We start from the raw sequence: 20,594 nt of genomic DNA, 5'->3' as shown, positions 1-20,594 counted from the left end.
GTCCTGGACCCAGCTCACAAGTCCCTGTCTGGGAAGCCCCTGGCCACTCCCTGGGCAGAGTAAGAGCTGGCTCCCCGTGGTTGCACAGCATTCTGGGTACCCCTTGATGAGAGCATCGCACTGCACCACAGCACCTGCCCACCTGTCCACCTCCCCACACCGAGGCCTCTTTGCTGCCGGGGTCTGACTCATTCACCTCTGCATCTCCTGAGCCGAGCACAGCTCCTGACCTGGAGTGAGTGCCCAAAGAGTATTTGAGAAATAAATGAATTTCAGTTCCCACTAAGCTGAAAAAATATATATGCATATATTATATATAATATGTATACTATACATTTATTTGTATATGTATTATAAATGTATACATGTAATATATATATTTTAGTAACATAGCCATCAATTTATTATTAAGCCTAAATCTCTAAATCCCATTTCAGTATCATGTTTAGAAAAAAAGTCCAGTTACGTAAACCACAGGGTAGCTCCTACAGAACTATCAAAGTGGCACTGGTATTGAACTTCATTTTCAGCACTTCTCTACATCACATGGGCATATACTCCCTTCACAGCCTTCATCCTTTGAAGTCCTGCAGATTCACCACTTGAGACAGGCATATGGGACTGTCACCTGGAGATACACGTATACTTAACCTCGCTAGACCGAGCTGGGCATCTACAGAGTAAAACGCCACGTGGGGCTAAGCACGCGCAGATGTGCATCGTGCTGAAGTCCTCCAGCCTGCGGCTGTCCCAGCCACGCACGGCTGACTCGCTGGCGCCCTTCCTGTCCGTGTCTGCACCCCAATCTCCAATGGTACAGTTCCCTCAGCATTTCCACAGCCGCCTTCTAACTCTGTGTTCACCTCTGTAATTTTTAGATAACATTTCAGCAATTTCAGGTTGGTAACTTAATGATCCTAATGCCATTCTCTAAGATGACTTTTTTTTTTTTTATGATCTATCTTTCTCGGAGTCTCCAGGAGTCTCCAGGATTACTCACGACAGGCAAACTTTGATTATTTGGATGCCCCAGGGGATGTGCTGAAATTTAAGTTAAGTGAGATTTCAGGTAATTGGACGAGTTTATAATGTGAACTACAGTAGCTGGGGGGTATGTGAAATTCACTGACAGTCTTGGTTAACTGAAGTTTTGAATAACGAAGGTTTGCCTGAATATCTATTTCAATCCTTGCATGCCTGTTATTTCTCCTTTCCTCCCTCTCCCCACCGTCAGTCTGCACTCTCCAATGAGTGTGACCCTATTCTTTTCAGGCCTATAAAGATGAGGGGGAAATGCAAGGCTTTCCTTGTAGATTGGCTTTCCTTATAGTTGGCCATAAATGGGCTAGAAAATCCCTTCTCATTTGCTGAAGAGAGCACATATTTTTAAAAGTCATTGCTGCCAAGAGTGAATTTGCTCTCTCCCAGAGCTAGGCTGATCCGACCTTGCCTCGGGCTGAGATACTGATGGCGGGGCGTGCGATTCTGGTTTGTTTCAGGAATCAGGTGTTCAGGATGGGGCATTAAAATTACCCATGCATCTGAGGGTCTCCCTTTTCCATCCAGGTTGCCAGGAGCCTGAGATATGCTGCATACAGGTGACAGCCCATGTCACCAACACTCACGTATGCAATGACATATTATAAGACATAACAGTCACATGTGGAATATGATGGTAGATTCGCTGCTTACTTGATTATGTGATAATAATTCAATTCAGTTGCAGAGGGCTTTTCTGGTGGGCCGGGTAGTAGGAAAAAGCCAGCAAAGCATGGACAATGTTTTGGTCAAACTGTCTTTAAAAGCTGTAAAACTGCTGTGGCTCATCTTCCCTTGTCTCAAAAGAAACCATTAAAAGACCCTAAACCCCCACTATTGATGAGCTACAGCTCCCCTTGCACATCCATCAGCTCTCAGCTTCTCAGATCTGCCCCTGAACACCATGAGGCAGAGAGGACCACAGCACTGCTGCCACTTTATCACGAGGTTCTGAGAGGCTTAAGGGGTGGCATCTGCCAAACTAGAACTGATACCCTGGATTGTCCTTTAACAAAAGGGAACTTGGGAGATACAGAGACAAAGGCATCGCTAACAGAAGAACACGGCACCTGGGATTCACAGTGGAAGGTGGGTTTTCCTGCCATCACCTACTCTGGCCCCGCCCCCTCTCCATTTCAGTTTCCTCTTCTATAATGATGATGGGAATACCAGCCGTATTTTGGAGGCTACTGGGTGCCAGACACAATTCGGTATTTCCTGTATATAAATCACTAATCCTCGTCACAACCCAAAAGTTAGATGTTATGACCCCCTTTTACAGATGAAGAAATTGAGGCTCTAAGAGGCAGAAGAGAAAAAAAAAATCCTGCTGCTTGTAAGTGACAAAGGTGGGATTTGAACCCAGGCCTGCCCCAGGCCCTTTCTGCCACAGTGCCCTGCCTCTTTCACAGAAGAGTCATAAGGATTCTATAAGACAATGCATGTAAAAAGAAAAAGCACTCCATAAATTCTAAAGGCACCAATGTTATTAATTATCACAGTAATCCAAAGAACCCTGTCCTAATCAAAGAAAGGAAGCAATCTCCGTTTCTAAGTTTGTCAGCCGACCTTGCCTTTCTGAAAAATATTCTCCCCCTGCTGGGATGAATAGTTCCATAAGAGGGCCAAAGTGCTCAAGACAAGACTCAACTGAAGGTGGAGCATTTGTGGGACTGTTCCCCGTCTCCCATCGCTCTGACCCTTGAGTCAGATGCAGATGCTCTACAGCAAGGAGGTGTTCCAGCCCAGTCTGCCCCAAAAGGCAGTCATCTGCAGACTAGAGATCCTGAAATCAGCCAGGCAAATCCATCACCATTTTAATTATCCAAGGAAACAGAGCTCTTAGCACCATCTGCCAAGATTTCAACTAATCGTGATCATTACATCTCCCCCAGTGGTTCTCTCCGGATGAGAACCACGGAGTCATTGCTAAAGGGCCACTTGGGCTCAAATTTCCACCTACAGGATGAAGGTCTCCCCACCTGAAGCTTTGGCTGGGAGCTGTTTTTTCCCTCTCTTTACGCCTTGCTCATATTTTCCTGAGCACCGTTAATTCGCTCCAGTACTTCATCTTTGTTGTTCTCACTTTCTTTCCACCAACTCCAGACAGTACTGATCACTGAGAAATTTTCCTCAATAAGAACTGTCAGTTCAGAACTCAGTCCCACAGGGAAAAGTTAGGTGGAGATTCATTCTGGAACAGGAGTGGGTGTGCAATCATGGTGATTCAAATCACTGGAGATTTCAGAGACCAGACTAAGTTGGAAATGCTTCTTAAGGCGAGGACTTTGTCCAGGTCTGTTTCTCTGGCTGGTAACTGTGCACATAGGTTGATTATGTTAGCAAAAGGCTCCTATGGCTGCTCTGAGTGAATTACGGCTTTCAGGGAAGATGGCAAAATCCTCACTGGCTACACATCACCAACAGACACAGGGCAACAGTGGCATAAATTTAATTGCTTTCCTTGACAGTCAGTTTGTCCACCACCACCACTATGTCTGTCATCATCATTCATCAGGAGAGCATTTAAATGACAATAAAATGGGTTATTCCAGGGGCCATCCTGGTGGCATAGTGGTTGGGTTCACAAGCTCCGCTTCTGAGGCCCAGGGCTCATGGTTTTGGATCCTGGGCGCAGACCTACACACCACTCATTGAGCCATGCTGTGGCAGGATCTCACGTACAAAGTGGAGGAAGATTGGCACAGATGTGAGCTCAGGGACAGTCTTCCTCAAGCGAAAAAGAGGAAGATTGGCAACAGATGTTAGCTCAGAGCCATCTTCCTCAACAAAACAACAACAACAAAAGGGTTATTCCAGTTTTCTCTTCTGCAAGTACAGAATTAAGACATGACACTTAAAAAATTCCTTGGAAAAAGGCACATAGACATCACTGATGGAGGTAATGTCAAAGTTTGGGCTCTTTCAGTAAAGCAAATTCAGTGATAATCAGGATCTAAAGAGAGAAGTGTCGAGACAAATTGCTAAATATGTGACCAGTCCCTCCAAAAGGAGACGAAATTTCACAGGCAGAGACCTAAAAGGATATGGAGGGCAGTGGATATCCCACTTAAGACCCTGAGCTTGGAGGTTAGACTATCCTGGATTCTAACCCCTGCGCGGCCACATCTAGCCAAATGACTTTGAGCAAAATCATCCATCTCTTGCTGAGCCTAAGACGCCTTATCTGTAAAATGGAGACCACGATTGTACCTACCTCATAGGGTTTGTGAAAGATTAAAGGAGAGAATGAAACAAGGTATTTAGCCCAGTAACTCGCACGTAACTGGCATTTACTGAGAGGTTATCTTTATCATCATCATCATCCATGATCATCATCTTCATGGATATCATCAGGACTGGCTGCTGTCCACACTGTATGGGAGGGTACAAAGACCAAAGTACTTAAAACAAGTCCTTGGGAAAGATCTACCAAGCCTGATGGGCCCAGATCCCAGATATGACCACAGAAGCATCAGTCAAAACACAGACGGCAGAGCCTCCTCTACCACTTACTGTGTGCCAGGCACTGTTCTGGGAACTTTACACACATTAGCCATTTGGTCCTCACAAGGAGGCCCTATGAGGTAGGGATTACTATGATCCCTCATATATAGTGAAAGTGCTGGCCAGCAAGATGGAAGAAGTGTCCTGTGGGACTTCTGGGAAGTTTCCTTAAAGGGAGGAGCACACCTTTTTTACATCATCCTACTTCTAGCAATATATTGGTCTACAAAATGGAAACTCACTTGGAATGGAGTAAACAGAAGGTGCCTGGATCCCAGACAAACTGTGAGCTGCCATATCAGCCCTGAACTGACTTCCTCCAAATTTATTGTACTTGAAAGAGAAATACAGAAAATTCTATCTTCTTGAAATCTCTGTTGCTTCTAGTATTACATTATGATTAATCCTAAATAATATACTGATACACCCAAACAACTGAAATTGAGGAAATATGGCACCTAGAATGTAAGAACGTAATCAAATTCATAATAGACCCCTATGTCACCATTGACAAGTGACATTGGCTATCCACAACACCAAAGTATATAAGTACTATATCAAGGTATTAAATAGAGTTTAAACGAAAGAATATTTTCCTTCTGGTTCCATAATTCAAAATATGTACCTCCTAAAAATGAATACATCACCGTACCAGGCTGGTTGTCCACTCATTCATTGATTCATTCATTCATTTGGTAATGCTGTGGAAGAGTGGGAAAAACACACACTTTGGAATCAGAAAAACCTAGGGTTCAAATCCCAGCTCTTGCATTACTCGCATATTCTCTTACATTTACTTATCTCTTAGTTGTACTGACTACAGCTATCCCACGATGGTAACTCTAGCTGCCTCCCAGGCTGTTGTGAGGAATTAATGAAATCACATTTATAAAGCATCTAGCACAAGACTCAGCACACTAAAAAGAGCTCGATATAATGTATCCTTTTTCCTTCAAACATGTGCCTGCACTGAACCTTGTGTGAAAAATGCTTCGTGTCGTGCCTGGCATACAACAAGCGCTTAATACATGGAAACAACATAACTTGACTATTAGTAATAATGATGAAACTAAGAGAAGAAGTAGCAATCAGAGTAGTGGCCGTAGTCACAGTGGTAATAAAACAATCAAAAGCTAAACCAGGGTGAGACGGGATGAAACCGGGGAGGGTTCCCAGACGTGCGCGGTTCACGCCTTCATGATCAAGACCTAACTGTTCTGCGCCAGGGAGGAGCCTGTTTCTGGGAGACGCGTGGAAGTTTTCTCCTTGTCAGTGTCTTCAGGAATGATCCCAGCAATCAAAACAGCTTTTTTCCTTGCTCACCAATGTCATCTTAAAAGAACCTCTCTCTAAACCCAGATGTTTAAATTTTCCAATGAATTTCTCTCCTCCTTTAAAAATGAATTTTTTGAAAGAAATTGAGGAGTGGGATGAACTAGCATCTAGAATTTGCTCTCCTGTAAAAACCTTTACACTGCGTGCTGGGATGCGAGGTGCCTTTTCCAACACACACAGGGGTGGTTCTTGGGATGTTCTGCATAATACACATGTATTCGAAGAAACTAAGGGAGCAGAGAAGGCACAAGCAGGCCTTGCAAAAAACCACAGGGAAATCTTGGAGTCACTGACCCTGCAGCCTGTTCTAGAGCTGAATAGAACCCCTGATGTCAGACATCTGGGTTTTCTGATGGTGGGAAACAAGACAATCAGTATTTCTAAGACATTGGCTCAAAGTCCAGCAAATGTGTGTTTTGTCAGTACCGCGGGATCCTATGCTGCCACCATGACTGATGGTGATGATGATGATGATAATGATGCTGGTGATGCTGATGATGACGATGACATTGATTTAGTGACACGGAAACTATTCACTACTTACTGCTGAGTAGGAAAAAGAACAAGTTATATAAACAGCATTGAGTGAGAGGAGTCGGAATAATGGTTACCTCAGGATAGGGATGTGTGATGACTGGTCAAGGGTATAGGGAACCTTCTGGGGAGCTCGGAATGTTCCACATCTCGATCTGGGTGGTGGTTACACAGGTGCGTGCACATGTAAAAATGCATCGAGCATTCACTGTGTGCATTCACCGTTCATGTGTTAGCCTCAATACAAATGAAAAAAGAAAAAAGCATACAATATAAACTCAGCTTTGGAAAGAAAGGCATGGGAAAATTTCAGAAAGATTATACACTAAAATATTAACAGCAGTCAGCTCTAGATACTGGAATTATAGTTTTTCCTTTTAAATGTATCTATGTTTTCTGAATTTGGGGGCATGTAGTGAATTTATATCACTCAGATATTTAAAATTAAATCCACCGTGACCCAAAGTTTCATGATCTCTAGGTAATACCCTCAGCCACTCACTTTTCTCCCTAAACCTTTCCTCTTTCATAGATTCAGGCCGTCAAGGGCAGGGCCCCTGCAGCTGCCTAAGGAGGGTCTCTGCACTGGGGTGAAGCAGGAGGGCGTGGGAAGGTGAATCCTCGAACTTCTTAGATTCTCTCTCTTCCTCAGAGCCTCTGCTCAGATAGGGCGGGTCAGCTGGTGCACCTGTCTCCAGCCACCACAGGACATGGTCATATCTGCAGGTCAACTGACACCACTTCTGCTCAACGTCCAGCCTCTATTGAAGTCTGAGCAGGAATCTGAAACCAGACCCCCAAAGTCTCTTTTTTTAGCTCAAGTTCTTGGGTTTAGCACTAGGTCAGCTGATATGAGTGTGCAGAGGGTCTGAACCCAGGGCTCCCAGTGGGAAAACATCTGACTTGAAGCCACCAGGACTAGCTCCACACACTGGCTTCTTGCCGAGTGACCATCAAAAAGGGCTCTGCATTTCTGAACATTTCATAAACACTCGGAATGACTGTTTGCCTATAAAATGAAGACACTACCCTCTGCTCGTTCTAACGGGCAGGGTGGTTATGAGGATTAGATAAGAGGATGTAGAGGAAGGTGACAACATCCTGTTGGGTTTTGCACCCCAACTTTTAGCAAAGTGTCTGGGACATGGTAAATCCTCTTAAATATCAGTGGAAGAGAGACGAACGTAAGGAGTTATTTTTGTCTATTATTTCTCATGATGAAAAGATGACCATAGGCACCAAAGAAATTGCACAATTTCTTTGCATGAGAGTCAACCGTGGGTGGCAAATAACATAGGAGCAAGCTTAAATTCTAGTCCAGAGCAGAGTTAGAGGCTGGCGTATGTTCAGACACACTGTGATACAGGTCAGAGCCCATTATAGAAAGTAGCTCTTTATAACCAAATGATTTCCCACCCGCAGCTTCTGCCTGACTCTTTTCAAGCAATATATCTCACACAATAAAATTTGAGTTTGGAAGAAAGGAAGGAAAAGAAGGGAGGGGGGAATTGGCTTCTAGTAAATTCATAAATCCCTTAGAGCTTATTAAAAGGAGATTTGACTTACTAGCTTTAAAAGATCACAATCTATATCTTCAAAGTCAGAAGGTCTGTGAGATGAAATGGATATAAGGGGACTTTGGGGAAAGAAATGAATGAAAATGTTGTTCTGACCAAAAAAGAAATGGATGTCCTTGTTTTAATTCAGTACTTTTTCAATTCAAGTATTAACGGAGAACCCAATAGGTTTGTCATCTCTTTTAGATTTGTTCACTACACTCAGGACTTTGCGCTGAGCACAGTGGGAGATTCAAACATGAATCGACCTGTTCCTGCTCCAAGTATCTCCAGGCTGGAGGCGAGGCATGTACATAAATAATTCCAAAGTCAGGCGGCCAGGGAGACACTGGTCACAGGGATATGCCTAGACGCTGTGGGATTGCAGAAGGCAAGAGAGCTTTCGGCTGGGGGGCGAGGTGGTCCTGACCAAGCCTTGAAAGAGCAGTGAGGACAAGACAACAAGAGTTCCAGGCAGAGGGCACAGCCGGAGTAAAGGCCAGGTGTGTGGAAACCTGCAGTGGTTCTGTTTGCCAGGAGCACAGGACACGTGAAAAGGAGAAACACAGAATAAGGCTGGAATGCTTGGTTTGGATGAAACTAAGAAAGGCTTTAAATGACAACAGAGTTTGAGCCACAGAGAGAGCCAACAGGGGCGAGGTTGAGTAGAGAAGGGTCAGGATAGGAGTTCTGCTTCCAGGCACTTGGTCAGGCAGGAAGAGCTGCAGGAGGAGGCAGGCTGAGGAGGAGGCACCTGTAAGAATCCAGGCGGGAGGTTACTGTTAGGTCTCTGTGAGCAAGTGCTGTGTCTTTCCCCAGCACTGCTGTCAGCTTAATAAGAGGCAAGTAAGGGGCCAGCAGATGACTGAAGACCAAAGAGGGGTACAACTGTGGAGGCTGAGCAACTCGGGTAGGAGACTGGATGGTGGACGTTAAGAGCGGTATAAAGTCAGAAGGTGAATAAGGGGAGAGCAGAAGAGGCCACAGAAAAGGAAGGTGCCCAGGAATTGATTGAGTAGCCTGCAAAGCTGGAGACTGTTGGGAAAGAAGGAAAGGTTACAGATTGACCCTGACAGCACTCACCAGGCTGGAGCAAATTAAAAAGCAAATTGGAACTGGCTAGAAAAAGGGAGTCCCATCCCTGCCACCTCCAATATTGCTGGGTCGTGGGGTCTGCAGATGGCAGAGCAAGCAGCTACGTCAATCTGTGCCCCATCAATATGAATTTTCAATGGCATCATGTTGACAGCCAGCAGCTGACACATCACCTCCCTCTGCAGAAGCATCTCGGAAGCGCTGGGCTGGGTTTTCCTCCAGCCCAGGCAAGGACAGGACCACCACCTCAGCTGCAGAGGGTCGGGGACTTTAAACACACCTTCACATACATCATCTCGCTTTATCCTCATCTTGGGTGAGAGATACAAAGCAGGTATTATTATCCTCATTGTATGAAGTCCAGAGAAATTGCAGTCTTGGGGAAATCAGGAGATTTTCCCAGGACGATGTAGCTACCTATTGGTGGAGCTTGGTGACATATAATCCACTGTAGCCTGAGCCACGTAGCTGGCCAGGACACCAGGAAACTGGCCAGGACACTGGACATGTGCTGAGGCCAGGTGGACACTCACTCCCAGCTCCCTCAGGGCCATGACCAGTCTGGAGGAGAGGCTGGAAGTGAGCAGGGCTGGCTTCAAAGATAATGTCGGAAATGGCAAGGTGAACTGTCTTTCCTTCCTTCTTTCTTTTTCTTTTCCTCCCTCCTTCCCTCCTTCCTTCCTACCTTCCCTCCCTCCCTCCCTTCCCTCCTTCCTTCCACACGTACCTGCTAAGTACCATGTGCCTAGGATTGTGCCTAACATTGCTGACCACCCACCTCTCTGAGGGTCCTCCATCCTCAGGAACCCCACTACCGTGCCTTCTTATCCTGCCAACAGTCCCCTATGCCATTTTCCCAACTAAAATACCATTCTCTTCCCAACCTCTTGAGGCCCAAGGGAGGTAGGAAACTCAAGTGCAGGATAAGACAATTGAGCTGGGCTTTAAAGTATGAGTAGGAGGCCACCTTTGGACATAAGCCAAGGCTTAGAGGCGCCTCAGGGAATGGAATGATCTGATAACAGTCAGGACTGCTATGGAGAGTGGGGAAGGTGGCACACATAAGGGCACATTAGGGGAGCCGCTGGAAATAAGGAGGGAGGAGGGCCCTGGAGTTTCACTAAGGGACTGGCTTTCACTCTGCACGCTTTGGAAAGCAATCAGAGAGCTTTAAGCAAAAGAATGACAAATCATTTCAGTGCTTAGAATGACAACTCCAGTAACGGCATGGAGGAAAGACGATCTTAGAGGATGTTGCAAATATTCTGGGGAGAGTGAATGACAGCCTGGGCCACGGCAGGATGGTGGGCACGGCGACACGAAGCTCTTATTTAAGGACTTGTTCAAAAGCTGAAAACATGAACCTTCATGAAGAATTAGATGGCGGGGAGTAAGGTGGGAGGAAGGCTCCATGATGATGTCACTAATTGAGATGGGATAGAAGAAGGGAAGAGGGAAGACAAAGGCGGAAGGCAGAGGGAGGATGAATTTGTTTAGGGCAGGCAGAGCGTGAGGTGCCTGGGGGACACATCCAGAGGTCATGTGGAGGGAAGCAGAAGAGATGCGTGTAGGGAAAGAAGAGACGAGTGTCAGAGGCCGCACAGGCCTAGCAGGTTGAGGCCTGAAGAAAGCCCACTGGGTGTGGCAAATAGGAGGCTGGTCTTGGGTGGCCTTGGCAAGAACATTTTCAGGAGCGAACAAGGAGTGGAAGGCAGACTAAGGTAGGTTGAGAGTGGATGAAAGCAGAGGGACAGAGTTACAGGTTCAGATGGGCCTCTGTATCCTGCTCAACCCTCATCCTCATCCAGCCCCTCTCATACACTTTTAGCAGATCAGTTACCTTCCCAACACATCCCGGTAACTTCTCCCCTGCTCAGAGGGTACAATCATGTCGCCTCCAGGATGAAGGCCACACTCAGGACCCTAGCACTCTCTGTACCCTAACAGAGAATTCAAGGCCTGCCTAACAAACAACACCTCGTATCTCACCATGTGTCTCCAACCAGGGACCAGACAATCTGGGATGTCCCAAGCAAGCCCTGCATTTTACCACATCTGCACCTTTGCTATGCCCATTCTTTCTGCCTAGAACACCCTTCCTTCACATCTCCACTTACTGAAATCCTGCCCAAGCTTCCCGGCCCAAGTGCCACCCTCATCAGAACCTTCCTCAATCCCCCAATCTAAATTAACTTCCCCTTGACCTGCAGAGTGCTTATCACAATGTGTGTCACAGTGTATGGACCTTATCCCCATCTTCTATCACCAGTAGACTGTAAACCCTTTGAGAATAACTGTCTCATGAATAAGGCTTTGCACGTAGTAGTGTTCAATACGTGTCTGGTACCCTGAACGCTGACTTTCTCCCCTGCCACCCACCTGTCCCACTGAAATATCCCTGAGCTGTGCTTCATGCTTTTTTCATGTCAACCAACCAATCTAACACAGTGACAGATGCATCCTGATGTCACTGACCACCCCCCTCACCTGTGTGTCTGCCATTAACAAAGCTATAGATTGGCAAGCACATCTACGGACTCTTTTCAGGAATGAGAATGTGAAATCGAAGCAGAGGCCCCGCAAAGTGGCCAGAACTAAGTTGGTTCTGGGACACTTAATATCAGTATCATCTCTTAGGTCCTATACTTCTTGAGCCATAGCATGAAGCTCATCATTCTAGAATTCCTATCTCCTACCTCAACACATGTGGTTATAGTCCCTTCTCTTAGGAGCTCACTAACTTGCATAGGAGTTACACTCCACACACAGAGAAGGTCTCTTAGGGAGCATGTAAGTACTATAGGAGTGGTTTGGAATGTAAGCTACGTAAGGCAACAAGACAAAGAGCTCACTTCAAGCTTGGGTGGTCATGGATGATTTTAGGAGGGATGTGGGCTTCTATTCCACCTTGAAGGACTGATAAATGTTGTGGTCAGGGAAGAAGTGGCAGGCCCACCCAGATGCGGTCAGAGTGTGAGAAGAGATAGAAGCCAGAATGCACGACAGATCAGTTTAGCTGGAGCCCCCAATTTATGAGGGGAGCAATGCAACAAAAGGCTAGAAAGATAGGTCAAGGCCAACTTGAGGAGGACCTTGAACACCAGTAATGGGGAGCCACTGAACATTTCTGAGTAAGAAGACCTGATGAAAAGTGTTTTTTTTTTCTTTAAGTGGCTTAATAGGATAGTTGTGTAGAGGGTAGAGTGGCTTGAAGATCTGATACCTTGAACATAATTAAGATGTTTGTTACAACAGAACAGCATAAAATAATGGAAACAGAGTAGACTAGCAGAGGTGAAATGAAAACAGGAAGACTTCAAAATAAAAAATCAACCAAAGGTTTATGTTCCTTGGGAACGAGGTATCCCCTACCACTGGCACCATTTTACCTGAAGGGACAGAGAAAGATGCAGACTCGCCACGAAGCAAAGTCCTCTGCCACGAGGTTCCCAAAGCCCCGGTATGGCTTTATTGGTAGAAAACCAGGCAGTGAGGGAAAATGTCACTCACTCTGGTCATTTTCATTCAGGGACTAACCAAAGTCCTCTTCTAATCTTCAGCCAATGTATTTTATTCAATGTGAAAGTCACTAAATTAATTTTTTAACATAATAAGAGTAGAAATTGTCAATTTTAGAAGCACATATGCGAACTTCCCTGCACAGGAGAGAACATGAATCCCATTAGTTAAAAATAGCAGTTGTGCTCACTTTCCCCCACATGCTAATTTTAATAAACTTACTCTGAAATTAGCCTGCCACTATGAAGATAGCTGCTCATCAAAAACCTTCCCAGTAAGCACTCGGCTTGCCTCACAAGAGTTCAAGTACTCCCAGGAAACTTTGAACAATGCAGAATTCGAAACGGAACTCGTTCTCTTCTCACCAGTCTCAGTCACACCTCAACCCTCTGTCATACCCAGCACCGCCACTCTCTGGCCATCCATCAAGTGTACTCTTGGACTCATTCTAGTTAATATTCCCAATCCAGTTGGCTATGAAATCCTGTAGGTGTCTTCCTTTAAAGTCCTTCTCATAGCCACCCCTTTTTCTCTATTCCCACTGATGCTATATTCCCTTAGCAACTCATTTATTCAAGCATCCAACAATTCATATATTCTACATTTATTGAGTACTTACAAAGGGTAAGATACACTACTAAGTGCTAAGGTCACAAATTAATAACATGTGGTCCCAACTTTCAAAGAGTTCGAGGTCTTTTGGGTCCAGTGGAGAGAGAAAGCCAACAGTTAGAAAACCATGTGGTAAGCGGTTATGACTTAGGTGCAATAGTGGTAATTGGGAATGTTGACGGTGACAGAAAGACTAGATTCCTGATTGCTCAGCTTAACTTGCCTTTCCCTGATTCCTGGCAGAATTACCAAATTTGTCTTTATGTCCCCAGTGCCTGGCACAGCACCTCATAGATGATAAAGGTTCAGTGATTATTGAGGTCAGTGGAAACAAATCCCAAGCATTTTCATCAACTTATACTCCAGCTAAAAAAGCATTCAGTTCCTCTCTATTACCAGCTACCTTAGCGCACACCCCTCTGTCTTGCTCTGGAAGTCATTCACCATCTGGTCTACCCTGGCTAACCAACCTCAATTTCTCCTATACCTCAACCCGCTGGTTTCAGCCTTTATCTGGAGCATTTCCTCAAAGGCCAACCACCAGTCCAGTGCTCATGCCTGCTTCCTGTCATGATCACCTGTGCCCTCTTCAGCCAAAGGGGAGAGACCCAGTTCAAGTTCCACTTCTTTTAAGCAGCTTTTCCCCACTGCAAGCCTCACCAGCTGCCTATATACATGTCTAAAATAATATTGTTCACTATTGTGCACTTTTTTCATTTAATAATATTATTAACATGAATAATATTTGAAATATTAACTGATCCCCTAGCTATCCACCTTGGCTCCATTTCTTGTAGCCCCTACTCTCTTTCTCCCCACATACCGCTCTCCCTTATTAGAAGCCAGACATTCTGTCCTCATGTGCCAAGGAACTGAGGGCCCAGGAGAACACAGGTGACAAAGTGATTGGCTTCTCAGTTTTGAAAGCCTGGTCCTTAATACATCAGGGCACAGATGAGTCTCCCCAGTAGCTCCATCCCCCAGGAACCCTCCAAAAAGACTAGAAAAGATCTCCAAAGTTGGGAAAGTGCAGAACCAGAGTGCAAAGGAGAGCCTGGGTATCAGTGAGTCTCTAGGAATGAAAAGTGAGCTTTGCCTAACCAGCCTGGGGTGGGGAGAGCAGAGTAGGACCAGGAACTGAGTTAGGGGGGGCATGGCTAGTTGTGACGGAAACTTGATGAGTTGGGGAACTGGAGAGGTAAAGAATAAAGCTCTCTATGGCAATGGTTGTCCTGAATATCCATTTCCCCCCCTTTTAAAAAATTAGGTTTATTGAGGCATAATTTACATAGAGAAAAATTCATCGATTTCAGGTGTCCAGTTCTAGGAATTGTAACAATACAGTCATGTAGCCATCAGCACAATCAAGGCACAGAATATGTCATCACTCCAAAGAGTTCCCTTGGGTCCCTCTGAGTCAATCCACTCACCCCACTCCTAGGCTCTGGACACCATCGATCTGTTTTCTGTCCTTTTAGTTGTGCCTTTTCAAGAACTTCACATAAACGGAATCTTACAGTAGGTACCTTTGATCTCCGGCTTCTTTAACAAATGTTTTTAAGGCTCATCCAATACTTTTGCATGGATCAGTAGTTCTGTTCCATCTTAACAATGAGCAGGAATCCTTTACATGGAATCCTGTGGACATGTGTCTTCATTATTGGGTAAATACCTAGGGGTAGGACTGATGGGTTTGGTTAAGTGCATGTTTGACTTTATGAGAAACTGGACAACTGTTGTCAAAAGTAGCTGTGCCGTTTTACATTCCTCCAGCAACAGATGAGACGTTCAGCTGCTCTGCATCCTTGTCAGCACTCAGTTTATCCGTTTTTTTATTGGTTTGTTTTTCTATTCTAATAGGTGCGTTATGGCATTTTGTTGTGATTTTAATTTATATTTCCCTAAGGACTGATGATATTGAGTATCTGTTCCTATATTTATTTGCCATCTGAATCTCTTCTTCGGCGCAGTGTCTATTTAACTCTTTTGCTCATTTCTTAAATTAGGTTGTTTGTTTTCTTACTATTGAGTTGTGAGAGTTGTTTATAAATCTGCATATAAGATATGTGTGCTGCACAAATTTTCTCCCAGTCTGTGGCTTGTCCTTTCGTTTTCTTAAAAGAGTCTGTCAAAGAGTAGAAGTTTTTAATTTTGGTAAAGTCCAACTTACCCTTTTTTTTGTCTTTCATGGGTTGTCTTTTTCATATACTATATACCCTTCTTACTTTTTAATGGAATCTCCCCAAATTTAAGTTGGGTACTCCCAGCTAAACACTGCATTTCCTAGCCTCCCTTGCAGCAAGGCGTGGCCATGCTCAGACCAATGGGATGTGAGCAGAAGTGATATGCTCAGCTTTCTAGTCACCCCTAACTAAAGAAAAGCCCCTTGCCCTGGACTTCCTCTCTCTCTCTTTCCCCTTCCCATGGGCTGGGACAAAAACATGGCACCAACCCAGCTTTAACCACACAGTTGAGGACCACCACATAAGACACAGTGGAGCAACAAGATGAAAGAAACCTGAGTTCTTAAAGGACTCATGAGCAGGAGCACCACACTGTGACATGAAAGAGACTTAAATGTCTACCTCATTTAAAACATATTTTGAGAGTAGGGATCTTTGTTATAGTGGCTTAGACTTTACCCTAACAAAAACACCCTTCTTTCCTAGGAAGGAAAAAATAATCCCAAGTTCCCTGGACCCAGCCTGGTGTTGTGTGGTGCATCTATGCAGACAATTGCACAACAGTTTTCCAAAGTTTCTCTAAGGTCAAGAGTGATGCAGGGGCAGCAGAATATGACCTTGCCCCCACCTTGGGCAACAGAGTAAGGTCCCCTATGCCCAGAGTAATGAAGGAGCAACACATCATCTTGTTCTTCATTCACCCAAAGTAGCATGTGTGTGGTACAGGTGGCCAAAGGGCCAGAAGAGGCCTGAGAATGGAACAAGGGGGAGGACAACAGTGACCAATGACCAGACACTAGACTGAAATGTGGAAAGTATGGCTAAACAAAGGTAGCCCCGACCAAACGCATGTCCCTCCCACCCCCACCATCATTCCTGCCAATGGCTGAGTATTAATTAAGCCCCCTAGAATTTAAATACAAATTCAGGGGAAAAGAGAGGTATAACTCCAGTCCATATTACATTTCCACCACCCTTACAATGAGAATTTGTCCTCTAAATTAAGATGTTACAGCAAAATACAGAAGTTTTCATTTCATGAACACCTGAGCTTGCGTTCTGTGGTTCATCCTCACTGTCCTAATGTTTCCTGAACACTCACAACTTGCCAAGCAGAGAGCAAAGCACTAACAAGCACTACTTCATTTGATCCTCACAATTACACCTATGAGGTAGGTACTTAAAAAGATGTGAAAACAAGGCTCGGACAAGTGCACGGTGCCGTGACTCCCTCCGAATCCATTCCCCTTCTTCTGCCCCAACCCACATTCGCACTCCAAGTGGTCCGGCCAGAGCTCTGTGCACAACTCCAGGCCTAAGACAATCAGATCACTACCCTCCTGAGCGATTTCTTCCAGGACAGGCGAGGGATCTAAGTGGGTTCAAATAGAGTGACTCTTAGGGTTTTATGGGATCTACCACGTAAGAGTCTCTGTCTTCCCCTCTGGACTTGAACTTGAGAGGATGGGAGGGTAAGACTGAAGCCAGGCAGCTAGCAGACCCAAAGACTGAAAGAGAGCATCTGTTTGAGCGCTGAGTCCAACTGTGCCCAAAGCCACCCCTATCTTGGAATTATTAGTCACACCTGCTGTATCAGTTTGCTAGGGCTGCAGTAACAAATTGCCATAAACTGGGTGGCTTGAAACCACAGAAATTAATTCTCTGATAGTCCTGGAGATTAGAAGTCCAAAATCAAGGTGCCAGTAGGGCCATGCTCCCTAATAAGGCTCTCGGGGAGGACCGTTCCTCTCCTATTCCTAGCTTCTGGCAGTTGCCAGTCATCTTTGGCATTCCTTGGCTTGCAGCTGCATAACTCCAATCTCTGCCTCTGTCATCACATGGCCTTCTCTCCTCTGTGTCTTCACATTGTCTTCCCTCTGTACATCTCTATGTCCAAATTCCCCTCTTCTCTAAGGACACTGGTCATTGGATTAGGAGCCTACTCAAATGACCCCATCTTAACTTGATTATATCTACAAAGACCCTATTTCCAAATAAGCTCACATTCATAGGTACAGGGGCTTAGGACTTGAACATACCTTTTTGGGGACACAATTCAACCCACAACATCAGCCAATAAATTCCCTCTGCGCTGAACCACTTGGGTTGGGCTTTTGATCATGAGCATCAAGGAAGAAGTAGAGCCAAGACTCACACTCAGATCTCAGTCAAAAACCAAGACCCAAGGCTGTGCCCTTAACCACAGGGCAGGACTATATGCCTATTTGACCCCTCTCTTCCAAAACAGTGGCTGTACTTTGGGCAGAGGCCCAGGGTTAACTATTTTCTATCTGCCTCACAGCCAGTGCATACAATACACTCAAGGAATATGAGGTTGATTGCAATCTAATTAATTAACCAAAATTCAAATAGTGAAATTGAATCAGGCACGGTTTATCATAGGGCAGTAGGCTGAGAGATGACCAGGATTTTTATCTTGGAAATAAAGTTATTGATTATCTGCACAGCTGCATTTCAAGATTTCCCCCAGATTTCAAGAGATCACCCCAGGTGGTGAGAGGAAGAACATCTCCCCCTCCCCCAGACGTTTAATTTCCAAAATAGAACACCAGTCGTGCTTCTTTCACACGCATGGCCGTGTTTACTTCAAGGTCTGAGAGAAGGCTGCAATCCCAGATTACACAAAAAATATGAAAATAAAACTGATCTCTGTGGCACAATGTTAAATGAAAACTGCTTCCTAGAGGCAAGCAAAGGAAGCCGACTGATGTAAGGAGAGCATGGGACTCTGGCAGGAAGAGCGATGGGGGCAGATCCAGGGTGGGAGGTAGAAACCGGGATCTGCAGAAAGAGATGCGAGCCCTTCGAAAGCCCATTTGGCCCAGGTCAGACGTCTGGTGACATCTTCCCCAGTTCCTTCAGCTGGGCTCCAAAAGCACTTTGAAACACCACTGGCCACTGACCATACTCTTCCTTGAATCCTTCTTGGCTGAATACCAGACAATTTCTCCATGCCAGACGCAGTCCACCACCAGCCAGCTAAACTTGAGTGAGTCAGGGAATCACCTGGGTAGCTCAGTTTGTGAGAAAGGCAGATTTAGGGGCTACACCCCAAGGCACTTTCGTGCTGTAGGTAAATCAGTTTCCTGTGGCTGCCATAACAAATACCGCAAACCAGTGGGCTTAAAACACAGAAACGTGTTCTCTCACGGTTGTGGAGGCCAGAAGTCCAAAATCAAGGTGTCAGCGGGATTGGTTCCTTCTGGAGATTCCAAAGCAGAATCTCTTCCATGGCTCTTCCAGCTTCTGGTGGCTGCTGGCAACTCTGGCATTCCTTGACTTGTTGTGGGATAATTCCAATTCCTGCCTCCATCTTCATATGGTCTTCCTCTGGGTGTCTTCCCAGAACCTTCTCCCTTGAATGTCTGTGTCTCAAATCTCTCTTTACTTTCTCTTACAAGGACACTAGTCATTAGATTTAAGGCCCACCCTAAATCCAGGAGGATCTCATCTTGAGATCCTTACTTGATTATACTTATAAAGACCCTATTTCCAAATAAGGTCATATTCATGAGGGTTGGGGGACCAAAGTGAGGACTTAGATGTATCTGTGGGGGAGGTACTCAATCCACTCTGATGCAGGTGATCTATAGATCATACTTTGAGAAACGCTTAATCCAGCTGCTGAGGATTCAGAGATGAACAAGACATGGTCCCCTCCTTGCGGAATCTGCTGTCTAGTGGAAGATACGGAGAGATGAATTCATGATTAAAATACAAAGGGTGGCCTGGTGATCCCAGGCTGGGGAGTCAGACAGACCAGGGTTTAAATTTGGCCCCCTCCAGCTGTGAGGCTCTGAGCAAGTTCCTTAGCCTGACTGAGCCACAGCCTCCTTACCTGTAAAACTAGAAGTAATTCCTACCTTACACCATTATGAGAATGAGACCACGAAGAATGCTTAGCATCAAGGATGGATTCAAGTAATAGCCATTAGCTATGATGAAGGCGAGAAGCATGTTGTATTCATTTTCACATCCCCCCTCCCCCTCCCTGTGGGCCTTCCACATCCCACGCCTTTAATGAACGTCTGTGGAAGGCAACAAGGCATCACTCTGGAGAAACAGCTGGGACGAGTAAGACAACTCCTGAAAGACCCATTTCAGGATCTTAACTGATTCAACAAGCATTTCTTGAGCAGCTGCTGTGTATGGGGCTCAGTATGTAGGCTCTTGGAACAAAGAGCCAAATAAAACACACAGCCTAGTGGGGAGACCACTAGGCTAGATACAGTGTGGTCAGTGCCAGGGAGAAGTGAGTCTAACACTGAGGAGCACACTCAAGGGACATCCGTGCAATTAAGCACTTCCTTCTTTTGGTTTTCCATCCTTCAGGTTCCATTCTTTAGTACTCTCTTAGTGTTATTGTGTGACTCTCCTCCCAAACTATACATATGCTCCAGGAGTTCTTTGAGGGCAGAGGAGTTTCTGTCTTCTTCACCACAGAATCCCAAGCACCGGGAAATGTACCTGACCCCGAATGGGCAACTGATAAGTACCTGACGGAGTAGTGAATATTCCGCTCCTATTTCAGGGCCTGACACTGGACTTCCATGAAGAACCACCTCCAGCCTCCTTGACTACTGGGTCTGATTCTTGATGGGCTAAGAGAAAAGATCCCCCGAGGATCTGTCCCTTGACATAAAGCCTGATAGTTAGAGGAGATGGGGCCAGGCTGCAATACAGTATATCAGAATATTGTACGGTTAGGCGCTTTCAACTACTAGACCAGGAGTAACCAAACTAAACTAGGGAGAAGCTACGACATCTCATTCTTCTTCAGAGATACAAGATTTTGCACATACTGGACAATAAGGACCGTTTTCAGACTGACCTGAAGGCCCAGAAAATGACTAAAGGAGAAAGACGCACAGGGTTTCCCTTCCAACACCCCACAAGGGAAGGAAGCGAATAAACCATACACCCTGCAGTGTGTGCACAGGAGTAAAGAAAAAGAAGCCCCAAGTTTGCCTTGGGGATGGGGGATGGTTCTCAGGAGGGAGAGAACGGAGGATTTCTGGGGGATGGTCAGCATGGCTAGGTACCATGAGTAGCTGTCATCGCAAACGCAAACGGCGGTAAGTCAGAACAAGCAAGGGAGACACCAGCACTCCCTCTCACGGCGGGGGGGGTGGGGGGGGGGGGGGTGGGGAGGGGGGGAATGCAAAAGTGGACCTCAGGTGGGTTTATGACAAAA

General features: G+C 45.5%; 1 protein-coding gene across 6 annotated transcripts in view; it reads right to left on the bottom strand.

Annotated features, from left to right (window-relative positions):
- The window catches only part of CCDC149 (coiled-coil domain containing 149), a 100,384-nt gene that overhangs the window by 78,833 nt on the left and 957 nt on the right, over window positions 1-20,594 (bottom strand). Inside the window, exon 1 of one of the 6 annotated variants that reach the window (XM_070613059.1) lies at window positions 5,171-5,229. The exons of 4 other annotated variants lie outside the window; for them this stretch is intronic. The gene's annotated coding sequence lies outside the window, so the exon portion shown is untranslated. Of the gene's footprint in view, window positions 1-4,255; window positions 4,279-5,170; window positions 5,230-20,594 lie in introns of those variants that run through there. One more of the 6 variants, XM_070613060.1, reaches the window with a different exon arrangement.

The sequence above is a fragment of the Equus przewalskii genome, chromosome 3 (assembly GCF_037783145.1).
Source record: "Equus przewalskii isolate Varuska chromosome 3, EquPr2, whole genome shotgun sequence".
Lineage (NCBI taxonomy): Eukaryota > Metazoa > Chordata > Mammalia > Perissodactyla > Equidae > Equus > Equus przewalskii.
This window is presented reverse-complemented; position numbering and strand designations above follow the sequence as displayed.